This window comes from Vigna unguiculata, chromosome 5 (genome assembly GCF_037176805.1).
Source record: "Vigna unguiculata cultivar grain cowpea cultivar isolate G323 ecotype 2 chromosome 5, ASM3717680v1, whole genome shotgun sequence".
In the NCBI taxonomy this organism is placed as follows: domain Eukaryota; kingdom Viridiplantae; phylum Streptophyta; class Magnoliopsida; order Fabales; family Fabaceae; genus Vigna; species Vigna unguiculata.
In genome coordinates this window covers 39,241,589-39,254,098 of record NC_140796.1, presented here as the reverse complement: position 1 = coordinate 39,254,098, position 12,510 = coordinate 39,241,589, and the positions used below count along the sequence as shown (strand labels likewise).

Genomic DNA, 12,510 nt, shown 5'->3' with positions numbered 1-12,510 from the left:
GCCAACATTTATAACCAACCATTCATTCATGTTCCATACCAAGGTCATACCAAACTCATTATTTCCAATCCATAAACCACTTAGCACATGCATACTTAAGCAATTCATGCCTTAACAGAGTAATACCATCATACAAGTGATCACCAACCAAAAATAGAGGAAAAAATAACCATAGAGCAAATCCATGCACCAGTCTCGCTCAAGTCATGGACCCTCGCTCAGGCGAAATGGGTCTTTCGCTTAAGCTACAGGCCCTTGCTTAGGCGAGACTGCCAACAGAGAGCTCTACTGATTTCGCAAGTTCTCACTTAGGTGAGCCCTTCTCGCCTGAGCGAGACAACCCCTCGCCCAAAGGTGAGGTTCCTTGCCTGGGCTACAACTGTAGCGACATGCATCAAGCTCCCACGAGTTCTCGCTTAGGTGAGTCCCTCTCACATGAGTGAGATAATACCTTGCTCAAAATGAGAGCTCTCTGCTTGAGCGAGAGCTCGAGTAAGAACTTGGGCATGTTTCTGCTATTCTCGCCTAGGCGAGACAGGCTCGCATGGGCGAAAGTATCAGTACTCACCACTGTTCTCCCTACATTAGCCATACATACACATCCAAACAACATAACAAGGCATTCCATACATTCATAGTAGCACACAAGCCATACAAATATGAAACAAAGTTGAAAATAGACAGATTTACGGAAAGTATGAAAGACCTAGCTTCCTTTACCTGGATAGAGGTTAAAGGAAGACACCAGTGCTCACTAAAGAAACACAATAGCTCCAAAAGTAGGTTCAAGAGCAGGAAACACTGACCCAGACAGAACACGAGGTTATACCTATGAATCTCTGCTGGTCCACGAAAAATAGAGCTAAAGGGAAGAAGAGTATAAGGGTCGGAGGTCAACTTACGTAGAGTAGAATAAGCTTGAGCGAACTTGACAGAGATGGAGATCAAACCCTAACAGAGTATTGTTGCTACAACTCTAAGAGAGGAAGGAGAAGGGTTTTCTAAAAAGTGGCAGCAAATGAGTGTGTTAGGCTGGTTTAGGGGGCTTTGAGCACCCTGTGGCCAGCCTTAGGCCCATCAGACTAGGACAACCCTTAAACATTGGGCTGAAATAAAGAGGCCTTACACAAATGATTAAATTTTTAATCGTTTGTATTAAATCTTGAATTGTCCGATCAGACAATTTGAAAAAATTATTTTTCATAATTTGCTACAACATGTAGATTGAGGTTTATGCATTAATTTCATAAAATTTTGATTTAGGCTACTTTGTGTTGTTCTTTGGATGCATACTTGATTGTGATCCACGTGTTATACATGAAGATGATGAAATGACAGAAGCAAAAGATGATCCTCTAGGAAAGCTGCTTCTGAAATTACACAAGTTGAAAAGAGGACACTACAAGAAAAATCTATATTACCTACAGTCAAAATTCGTAGATAACTCACAAAATCTGTAGGTAATACAATTTTACCTACGGATTACCTACAGACAAAAATCCATAGATAAATGTGCCGTAACTAACTTTACCTACAGATTTATCCGTAAGTAATTACTTACCGATTTATCCGTAGGTACCTACTGATAAATCTGTAGGTAATGTTCTTGTTAGTTTTGATGACACTACTATTTTTCCTAAATAGTTATGCATACCTAATGTTGAAGATCATGTTCATCGGTACAAAGAATTTATATAATATTTAAGTAGTCATTAAAATAAATAATTTAAACATACAATATCCATCTATAGCTTTAATATCTTCAAAAATATAAACATTATAAAATACAACTATCTAATTACAAAGCATTCAATCATGTTATAATATATAAGCAGTATTTCCTAACATATTAATAATATCCAAAGTTTCCTAATACTATATAATCACGATGAGTGCAGTTCCTCTAACAGTCCATTCTCCTACTAGAGGACGTATATTTCAAACCTGAAAAAAAAATGTCAAAGTTAAAAACGTATGTTAGTGACTTCAATGTTAAAAAACGAGCACAATTTCAAAGTACAATCAATTTATCAACATCAATTGTGGCAATATGTATTAAAGTTTACCACTCAAAATCATAATTTAAAAACTAGATAACATACATGAAAAAGTTGGTCTACCCTCTAAATTTGCCTTTGTATTTGCCTTCTTCCCTTCTCTTTTCCAAATCAGTTTCAACCATTTGAATAAACATTTTCTTTGTTTCCATCTTCGCAACCTATATGGGAATATATGGAAATGTAAGGTTAACATGGTTGTGGATTGAAATTCCATTGAGGAGACAAATAAGCAAGCAATAACATTATGCACTTAAACATTTGAGTATTAAAGGAAGCCTCTCAACAAAGTGTAGAACTTCTTTTCTATCAAATCTGATTTTGAAGGCTTTGATGATATTCCTGTAATTGAAATGATTCAATAAAAGCATCTTCAAAACCCTTAAACAACACAAAAGCAAGAGTGTTGATATAATTTAACCATTCAAGCAAATAACAAGTCAGAAGCAAAAAAATAACAGAATAGAGTAGCTTTTATATTACAAGGATAATGAATGGACTAGTGATTTATCACTCAAAAGTAAACAGTTTGTGAGCAAAGAAAATCGATAAAAACAATAGAGCATAGCATCTACAACTTTCAAAGGCTACAATCTTTAGTTGCTATATAGATTTAAAGAGTTTCTCAATTTTTATACAGTTACAATGGTAATAATTTCCAGTTGATCGGCCATGTATCATACATTTCCAATCATTTTAGAGTATATCTGCATTACATTAACATGAAAATAGGAAAATAGTAAGGTCATGTAATCATGTGCCATTATCTAAAATAATCAGGTCACTATAAAAGAACAATTCTTAACCTATTTGATGATTCTGCTATAAGTGGCACCACAAAGAAATAATTTCTGCATCAAATGATTATCATTTATCTTTTCAAAATAAAAAAGGTATTTTAAATTACACATCATTGGACATAATCTGAAAATGGATTATTGAATATATTTTAGATTCCTATAAATATAAGAATAGCTTTGGATAAATTTGGTTTATTTAATACGCAGGCCTATAAAAAAATTGAATAACCAAGAGATATATCTCTGATTAAAAAAATCATAAGAAATAGGGATGGGGAATTTAATCCATTCCCACCTGATAAATGATATCCTATTTCAACATATTTTATTATATAAAAAATTATAAATATACAAATGCTAGTAATCTTGTTTCACTCCAATGCTTGATTCCTGGACTGAATCAATTCCTATAACTCCAATTTAAAAAAGTAACTTCAACAATTAAGGTAGTTTACCTTTTAAGATTAGAGTTACGAGACTCATCTTCCATCAGCTCTTGCTTTAATTGAAAAGCATGTTACTTCTCCTTACTGAGTGATGATTCCAACTCTTCTTTCTCAGCTTTCAGAACTGCATATAAAATCTACCATTATTTATCTACATATATTTTCACTTTTTTGGTAAGATAAATTAGAGTTTTCAGCAAAACTGATATCATATATATTTGATTTCAGATTCAGATAATATCTTAAATAAAAATATTAGATTTCATACTTCAAATTATAAATATACTATAATGTAAAATATTGAATACCTATACATATTTAATTAAATTTTTGGCAAGCAGAACTTAGTAATTAAATGTGCTATCAATCAACCTGAATTTGTACTCAACTTCATTGGTTGGTTACTCTATTATTCTCCAGTATTCACCTTCCTTGAAAAAGGGCTTTTATATCATCATATTCTCCAGTTCATCATATTATATAATAAGAGAAATGGCACAAAACCTTAAACTAATAATTCAAAATCTTTAATAGACTTGTAAGGAATAAAGGATAAATTAACAATTGTGGGTGGTATGCCCAAGAGTTAACACCATATACCAAAAGCTTGATCTTTAGCAAAGGTGGAACTTTTCCATATCACCCTTGAACCTGATAAAAACTGATAGGTTATAACAAATCATATGAAACATAAAAGTCATTAATTCACTCCATTTGATATTTTAGTTCCATCATGAAAAAACAAATAAACAAAAGTTATCTCAAAATTAAAATAACAGGTTGTGTGCTTGGATGAAAGCTATTTTTATCATTAAAAATAAATAAGTGCTACAAAAACCAAACAATCTAGCTCTACAACTATACTCAACAATTTTAAAACATAATCCAGATTTTGCACTAACAATAATCTCAATAGACCAAAACGTCTGAGAGCTCAACCATTCAATACACAATCCACATACCTCAGAATCATAAAGAATACAACAATTTATCCATTGCAATAAGTTGATTCATATTTATCAAAGAAAACATAACTTGGATAAGGATTTAGACTGTCAGCAACATCTCAATAAAACTTCAAATTACCATTACTTTACTATCATCTTTCACTAAATGCTTAACAAAACAAAAGCTGAGATGGGGATTTACCAAGAGAAGCCAACTATTGTTTCTTCCCTAATATTGAGATAGGAGGGACTCTTTCCTATAATGAAGGCCAATGTCACCCACTTCGACTTCAACTGTTTCGTGATCTCCCTCGGAGTCTGATTCTCAACCATGGGTCTCTAAAGCTACTGGTTTGATGAGGCCCTTGAGGATGTGGGGACATTGAGATCGTGGACGAGGGTTTTCCTAGTATTTGTCATCGGTAAAGCTAAGGAGTTTTGGGGCTTGGGACTTGGGGCTTCTGGGGCGTGGCTGAGGAAGGGGGCGTAAACGAAAGGGTGGGGCATCATTGTCTTCGTCGTTGGCTTCAGCGTCGCAGCCTCCTTGGCAACAAAGTTGCGCGATTGAGTCGTTGATGGCGGTAGTCAGCAAAGAAGAGAAGTGAAAGGAGAAGGGTTTATCGAGAAAAACAAAAGATGTGTCTGGTTTGATTTAGGGTCATGAATCCATTAAAAGAAAATTTGTTTTGCTTTGAATATTGAATTTTGAGTATAAGATGATTTAAAACAATTTAATTTGAGAAGATTAAGCAGAGAAGACGAATTTGATGGTCTTATGTAGAAAAAAATTAGTAGCAGAACTAAATTTGTTTGATTTAAAAACACAAAGGACTTAATTGAATGGGACCGATATGAAATGAGAAATCATGACCCCAACATACCACCCTGTTGCAACACATTGGTACAGAGAAACATCAGTAACACCTCTTGTTATCAAGATTCATGGAAAGTAATGCCTCGATACTAAGTTTTGCCTTCTTGCGAGTGGCCAAGCTTGACTAGAAGTAACACCTCTTGTTCTTTGTATTCAAGCTTATCAACCTAAGAAGACATAACCAGAAGTAAGTTAGATGTCATAATTATCAATACAAAATTATAATGAAGGTTTAATTATGCCTTTGATCCTCATTTTGGAGTCAAAATCTCAAAATGGTATCCAAATGTTTAAAAGTTTCAAAATGGTTCCTTTTTTGTTGAAACTAGGGATGTCAACGGGGCGGGTAGGGTACGGGTAGTAGTTCCCTCGTACCCTACCCGCTGAATAAATATTCGCCCCGTACCCGTACCCATATCCGTCGGGTATCCGTTATGCGGGTACCCGTCTATTTTTTTCATATCTGCGGGTATCCACGGGTACCCGCGGGTATTTACAAAAATATTTTAAAAAATAATTATTTAACTATAATTAGTGCTTAGATCAACAAGTTCCTCTCTCCGATTGATTCTTGAAAAACAAACAAATAAAAAATCACTACCAAATTATATTTGTAATTTATTTTTGAATAAAATATTAAAGAAATTACTAATTTCATCAATGTCCACCTCTTGCAACATTGTATAAAGTTGCATGTTGTTCAATTTTAATCTAGAAGAGCCTTAAAATATAAGGAGTTCAGTAAAAATTTCTAACAATCACTTAATTAAAATATCTAAGTAAAAGTGTTAATTTCATTACCTTCCATGTTGGTCCATAACCAGTCTTAGAGACACATCAATGCCTCCACAGTATATGAAAGTAATTTACTCATTTGTGGAGTAAGAATCTGACCACCATTATTGAATTAAGACTCGTAATATTTTTACTAATATATATATATATATATATATATATATAATTTTTCTGAATTAAAGTTTTTACTAATATAATGAAGACTCGTAATATTTTGACTCATTTGTGGGGTAATAATTTTTCTGAATTAAAGTTTAGCGGGTACGGGTATCCACGGGTACGGATACTATGATACCCGTACCCGCCCCGTTAACATGCGGGTATCAAATATACCCATACCCGCGGGTAGCGGGTATCCATTTTTAATATTCATTTCCTACCCGTTGCGGGTTTTATCCGCAGATACCTGCGGGTATGGATTTTTTTGACATCCCTAGTTGAAACGTCTCACGTTTGCCCTTGCCGTTAAGTCAACGTTGACGCCGTTAGAGGGAGTGCCACGTGTCAGTTCCTCGATTTTTTGAATTTTTTTATTAATTTTTTTATTAATTTTTTTTTATTTTGAATTTTTTTTATTAATTTTTTTAAAAAAATTAAAAAAATTGCCACGTGTCAAGCTGTCATCGTGCCACGTGGCAGTGACAATGACACGTGTCAGTATTACGCCACGTGTCATTTTCTTAGTCTCAATTTGGTCCCTTTATTTTAATTTGTCTCAATTTAGTCCCAATTTTTGTAAAAATTGAGCAATTTTGTCCCTCTCCAAATTGAAATCAAATTTAATTTCTCTATAAATGTACACAAATATTTCCATCAAAATTGATATTTCAAGTAAATATTTTTAACCAAATTAAGTTCATTTAATTAATATTTTACATTGAACTTTATTTAAAATGGTTTAAAAGTTGTTAATAGAAAATAATGTTAATAGAAAAAAAATCATAAATTACCTAGTTCATGTTACAATAAAACACATATAAATTTAAAATTTGAAAACAATTTTAAGTAAAGTTGAATGTGAAACATAATTTTAACTAAACTTAGCTATGTTAAAAATATATAATAAAAATATCAATTTGAATAAAAATATCAAATTTAATAAAAATATTGGTATAACATTTATATAAAATTAAATTTTGTTTCAATTTGAAGGGGGACAAAATTGCTCCTTTTTACAAAAAATTGGGACTAAATTGAGACAAATTAAAATAAAGGGACCAAATTGAGACTAACAAAATGACACGTGGTGTAATATTGACACGTGTCACTGTCACTGCCACGTGGCACGATGACAGCTTGACACGTGGCAATTTTTTGATTTTTTTAAAAAAATTCAAAAAAAAATTCAAAATAAAAAAAAATTCAAAAAAAATTAATAAAAAAATTTAAAAAATTGAGGAACTGACACGTTGCACTCCCTCTAACGGCGTCAATCTTGACTTAATGGGAAGGGCAAACATGAGACGTTTCAACAAAAAAGGGGACCATTTTGAGACTTTTAAAAATTTAGGTACCATTTTGAGATTTTGACTCCAAAATGGGGACCAAAGGCATAATTAAACCTATAATTAATTTATGAATTGACCACTAAATTGGTGTTGAAGGCTGGGTTCACATGGATAGATAGATTCGAGAGGGTGTGTGAAGATGAATTTGTATAGATTTGTGTGGATTTGTATGGATGGAGATGTGTGTTTCTTTGATTGAATTTATAGGGTAAAGTGAGTGAATTTGAAGATAAATTTAATGAAAGTTAGTGAATGATTTGAATGATTAATAGATAAAATAAAAAATTATTATAGATAAAATTTTAAAATTACTAAAATGTCCTTGATAGAAAAATATATAAAATAATTTTTAGATTAGTTAAAAATATTAAATTTTAAAAACTATTATTTAATAAATTTTAATAAAAAGTAAATTACATTAAATTATTATTATTATTTTCATAATAATTACTATTATTTAAAATAGGATATTCCACCTTAGTGTTCAAAACAGATAAACAAATATATAAAGTATATTTATACAGTCTTATAAATGATCAGACTATATAATATATCAACTATACATACCAAACATTTCTAACTCTAAACACAAGCTAACCACTTACAACAACTTCCCACTGAGACCTCATTCGATCTAAAAGATGGCTCCTCAACCTCCAGAGGTGCCTCTGAAACTGCAACCACCACTGCTCCCACTGAATAGGTGATCATCGCAAAAGGAAAACATACAATACAAGACAGAAACACAAAAGAAGGGTAAGCTAATGACTTTTAAAGAATTTTCTTAAACCATATAATATTGATATATCTTACAACTACAGACAAGCATATATTCACATACATATATTTATAAACTACGAATCAACTAATCTGGATACATCCATTGAGGTCGGATCCAGTCAGTTATGCACTTGTAGTGGCATCTCATGCTCTGTAGAGCGACAAATTAAGAGTCAAAACTTAACCACATACAAGGTCAGTCCGTTAGCACCTATGGTCAAGGAAAAACCCCTAGGCTAGGACCTCTTGCTCCTCTAACCACATACCCCATTCCTCTCTACTTGAGAATTTGAATGGTTATTAGCGTCAGGATAACTTCCAAGACAATCCCTACCTCAATGCATACACTACCACAATCACTACTAATCCTCTTTGGGTTAGCATTGACCAATCTCAACTCAGTCTCATATAAACAATCTCATATCATATACTCATCATTCATAATAATTACAAAGCTTCTATGATAACTAAAATACCACCCAATTTAACTCAAAAATACAAGTTTCAGGTTCTGACTCACTCGCCCAGCTAGTAGCACTCGCCCAACCACTGGCCTATGCTCGCCCAGCTAGTATCACTCCCCAACCACTAGTCCAGGTCTGGAAGTTCCTGACTTGGAAATTAGCCCAGCGAGTAGCACTAGCCCATGCTAGCCCAATGAGTATGTGAATCTGCATAATTCTACAGATCAGTGTTTTGCATAATTTTGCAGATCAACTTATTCGCCCAACGAGTAAGTAATTCTGCATAATTCTACAGAAACTGATTTAAGCAAAATTATACTTATTCAACCAATCCATACAACTCCAAAACCTCCACCAAAGACCACTCGAGTATCAAACATTAATTCTATCAAAATATCCACACCAATTGCATCCAATTGCACCCATAACATACGATTATTCTCAAACACAGATAAAACCTAAGTATTTATCATTTTTAAACATCACAACCCAATTCACATATCAAACACATCAGTTAATTATAGAATAATCATATAATAACATTCCTAACAGGTTTGTGAGATGTAATAGACATTAGCTTCCCTTACCTGATATCTTGCTTAAACAACTCTATAAACGTCATATGTCTCTAACTCCACAGGATGTTCTATCTACACATAGAAACATCACAAGAATGATCAGGACATATCATTATGATCACTGATTAGCAGAGACTCATATTGATAAATAAAACGGTACATGCAAGCAGAAGAAGGCTTACATGCAACAGAAAACAGAAAAAACCAAAAAGACAGCAAAAACTTAACTTACACGAACGGAGAAACTGATCGGTCCAAATTGAAGAGCTCACTGAGAGGATCAATTCTACAGTCTCGGTTCTTCAATCAGACGACCAGAAAGACAGAACTTTTAGAGAGAAGTAAGAGAGCTCTAGAGAAGTGGTTTCTAGAGAGATGATGTGTTTTAAAATAATGAAACTTGTCAACACCCAGTTTCGTCCGGATAAAAAGCCAAAAAAATTTGTTGTTTGACCTAGATAATAATTGAGAAAAAAGTTAAAAAAGGATAAAAAAATGAATGTTTAATTGAGCATAAATAATATTTCTTCTTTTACTTTTTTTATCTTATTTCAACTTTATTTTCATCTTCTTTTGTTTTGTTTTTGTTTCAAATTCATTTTACTTTTGTTTTATGATTTTTATTTTATTTTATTTTACTATTATTGTTATTATCTTATATTATTTTTATTTTAAATGTTTGCCCCATTTTATTTTATTCTTTTTCTTTATTTGGTTTCTTTTTTATTTAGTTTCATTTTATAATCTTTGGGGTTTAATATGTTTTACTGTACCTTTATTTCATTTTAGCCCATTTTTATCTTATTCTTTTTATTTAGCCGTTTGTTTTAAAAAAAAAAAAAAAGAGAGAAAGTTTTCCTTTTTTCTGCACCAGCACAACCTACCCTCTGCAACTCTCTCTTACTTTGTCACCTCTCCACGTTGGTTTCATGCATTAGTGCTCGGTTTCATGCGTTTATCTTCATACATATCCTTCGTTTCGATCAATGGGGTGTGGTTCTCTTCTTCGATATTGGGAATTCCCTCAAGAATCAACACATGCAACCACCCAACGTGGATCATCAATCTTTCCCTCTTCCAGCACGTTTTCTCTGCACCAGGAGATCATAATATCATGCAAAGCCTTCATTTCAGGGAAATCATTAACACCACCAACTGACGGGGAGAAGAACCACACTCCACTCCTTCTCTAAGCATTGGTCACGACCTACACGCAAGAAAAAAAAAACACCAGAAAAGAACACAAAAAGGAGAAAAGAAGAGAAGAATAGGGAGGGGGAGAACAGGAGCGAAAAAAAAAGGAGAGGAAAAATCGTCTAAGTCGCGAAGACACTGATAGGGAGGACTGCGAGAGGTAAATACTTCATTTTGCATAGTTGAATGTGAATCTGATGCAGTTGCATTGTGCTTGAGAATGAACATAATGTAGTGATATATACTGGGCTTGGCTTGTTATTTATTGGGCTCACTCTATTGAATATGTTGCATGCATTACTACATTACTGTTGAATCTGTTGAATGCATTACTACATTGAATCTTCCATTATCATCCTAGTCATTCTCACACCTTCATCGTACCTCCACTCTTTAAAAAGTTTTATCACCATCATTCATCCACCACCTTCACGCTCTCACCACTAAATAATCTCCAGATCAGTTTCATCCACCAATCCCTTATCCTCTATGTTTCACCATTCTTCATGATCCATCAAAACTTTCACCCGCTTCATACTCGTTTTCACCAACACACAACTAGCATACGAACGAGCCAACATCTTTCTTAACTCACCTTCAAGTTCATCCACCTGCACAAAAACCAGAATCACAGCCCCCACCCATGCAATCCAGTACCGCACCGGATCAGAACCCCATTCCAGTCTCATTTTCTCCGATCAGTCACGTCCAGTCACGTCCAATCATAGCACAGAGATAGACAAAGGAGTAGAAACCATCGCCGGCGGCGAGGCCGCCGGCGGTTCGGAGCTTTGAACGGAAATCGCAGCGACCCTGGGTGTCGCGAGAGCAGCGCGAGTCGAGCCTGAGAGTCGAGCCTGAGAGAGGGAGAGTGAAGGTCGAGCGTCTCTGGGTTCTCGCCGTCAACGTCTGTGGTGGACGCCGCTGCCGCTGCCGCCGACGTCTTTGAATGGTGGCGGCGAGGTAACGATCTCTCGGGGTTAGCCTTCGAAAGCGAAATCGTTGAGCCGCCGAGAACGAGAGCGACGTCTCCGGCGTCGATTGACGCCGCCGGCAAACTGGCCGTATGTTGGCGCAGAGGTACCTCACGCGAGGCGGATCGAATAACGACGTCGTCGCCGGCGGGGCTTGCGACGGTGGTCGGCGTCGTCACCGGTGAGTCAGGCGGTGCAGGCGCGGTCCCAGAGGTCGGAGTCGTGGTGGTGTCAAAGAGAAGCGGCTGCCATGTGAGGGGAAAGAACCCTTTTGTTAGGGTTTTCTGAAAAAAAGAAAAAAAGGGGGCTGGAGGCTTTGAGTTACCACACGCACCCCCTCTTTTACCTCAACCACACCCTCCTCTTTTCTTTTCTTCGTGTACACCTCCATTTTTAATTCTTGCACTTCCGTTTTGTGTTTCCTTAGCACATTTCTTTATTTACTGCACGCACCCCACATTTTACTTCATGCACCTCCCACACGTAATACTCATGCACCCCATATCTTTGTTTATTATTTTTGGACTTGTTGTTATGATTACTTTGTGCAGCCCCCACTGATCATCCATGTACCCTATATTTTGTTTCTCACTTTCATCATTCTTTATTAAATTATTTCCTTTTATTTATTTATTTATTTGTTTTTATTTTATTTTTTATTATTATTTATTTATTTTCATTTATTTATTTATTTATTTATTTATTATTTTATTTTTATTTTTATTTTTATTTATTTTTTATTTATTTTTTGTTTATTTTTTGTTTATTTTTGTTTATTTTTGTTTATTTATTTTTATTATTCCTAGAAAACCAAATATCTGAAAATTATTAAAAATTACAAAAAATAATAAAATAAAAAAGATTTAAAAAATGAAAAATATTCTCTTTCACTTTTCTTGTGTCTGTCCGGCCATTTGCACCGTGTGACACCTGTTTTCAAAAATATCAAACATAATTCTCTTTTAATTTTTGTTGTGTCTGTCCGGTCGCTCGCGCCGTGTGGCACTTCCTTCCAAATAATTCAAAAAAAATACCAAAAAATAGTTTTCTTTCTCTTTTAGTGTCTGTCCGACCGCTCGCGTCGTGTGACACA

The 12,510-nt window shown here is 34.4% G+C and overlaps 1 long non-coding RNA gene across 3 annotated transcripts; it reads right to left on the bottom strand.

The window, feature by feature from the left end:
* Window positions 1-1,733: 1,733 nt before the first annotated feature.
* Window positions 1,734-5,280, bottom strand: LOC114185921 (uncharacterized). 3 transcript variants are annotated; one of them, XR_003604922.2, is made up of 5 exons: window positions 4,453-5,280; window positions 3,676-3,954; window positions 3,313-3,427; window positions 2,103-2,218; window positions 1,734-1,944 (listed from the first exon to the last, which is right to left on the bottom strand). It is a non-coding gene; the product is annotated as an uncharacterized LOC114185921 (long non-coding RNA). The 3 variants fall into 3 exon arrangements; XR_003604924.2 differs by having other exon boundaries at window positions 3,904-3,954; window positions 4,453-5,275; XR_003604923.2 differs by lacking the exon at window positions 3,676-3,954 and having other exon boundaries at window positions 4,453-5,268.
* Window positions 5,281-12,510: the final 7,230 nt, after the last annotated feature.